Raw genomic sequence first — 424 nt, 5'->3', positions numbered from 1 at the left:
ATGTGTTTATGCATATGTGCAAGCATCTATGTGTGCGTGAGTGCGTATATGTGTTCATGCATGTGTGCATGTGTTCATGCGTGTGTGTTCATGCTTATGTGCGTGTGCGTGATCGTGCATGTGTGTGTGTGTATGTGCGTGTGTCTGTGTGTGCATAAGCATCAGTGTGTGCATATTTATGCATGTGTTCATGCACATGTGTGAGATTGTTTATGTGTTCTTGTGTGTGCTTTATGTGTGTTTGCATTTGTGTGTGATCGTGCGTGTGTGCGCATGCATGCATGTGTGTTGTGCGTGTGTGCCTGAGCATCAGTTCGTGCATGTGTGTGCATGCATTCCTGCGTGTGTGCGTGAGTTCATGCACGTGTGTTTGTGATCGTGTGTGTGCGTGCTTGTGTGCGTGCATGTGCTTGTGTGCGTGCAT

Source organism: Anomaloglossus baeobatrachus, chromosome 7, assembly GCF_048569485.1.
Source record: "Anomaloglossus baeobatrachus isolate aAnoBae1 chromosome 7, aAnoBae1.hap1, whole genome shotgun sequence".
Lineage (NCBI taxonomy): Eukaryota > Metazoa > Chordata > Amphibia > Anura > Aromobatidae > Anomaloglossus > Anomaloglossus baeobatrachus.
Note: the sequence above shows the minus strand (reverse complement) of the source record.